Genomic DNA, 758 nt, shown 5'->3' on the forward strand with positions numbered 1-758 from the left:
TATATATATATATATATATATATATATATATATATATATGTATGCATGTATATATATGTATGTATATATATTACATACATATATATACATGCATACATACATATATATATATATATATATATATATATATATATATATATATATATATATATATATATATATATATATATATATACATATGTATATAAACACACATATATACATACGTATGTATGTCTATATACATATATATAAAATATTAATATGTATATTTATATAAATTTTTATATACATATATACTTATATATACATACATACATACATATATATATATATGTTTGTGCGTGTGCGTGTATGTGTATGTAAGTGTGTGTGTGTGCAAGTGTGTATATATATATATATATATATATATATATAATTATACATATACGTATATATAGGTGTGTATATATATATATATCTATATGTATATTATATATGTTAGTGTGCTGGTGTGCGTGTGTGTGTAAAAGCTAAAGTCCAGTGAGACAACAGGGTTAGGGTTAGGGTTATTTTTAACTACTGTACAGTGTAAGATTATTTAATTACAGAAATCACTGGAACTAGAGTTTGTGACGTTTCAAACAAAATCATTTTTCGAGGTGAGAAAAATTTTATTCCTTTCATATGAATGTGAATGCAATGGATAATGATTAGAAATGACTGAATATATATTGTTTTCATACGTACGACGAATGCTGTCTGATAGGAGGAAGCCATGTGATTGTAAGATAGAGAGA

Source organism: Octopus bimaculoides, chromosome 4 (assembly GCF_046866305.1).
Source record: "Octopus bimaculoides isolate indiv1 chromosome 4, ASM4686630v1, whole genome shotgun sequence".
Classification (NCBI taxonomy): domain Eukaryota; kingdom Metazoa; phylum Mollusca; class Cephalopoda; order Octopoda; family Octopodidae; genus Octopus; species Octopus bimaculoides.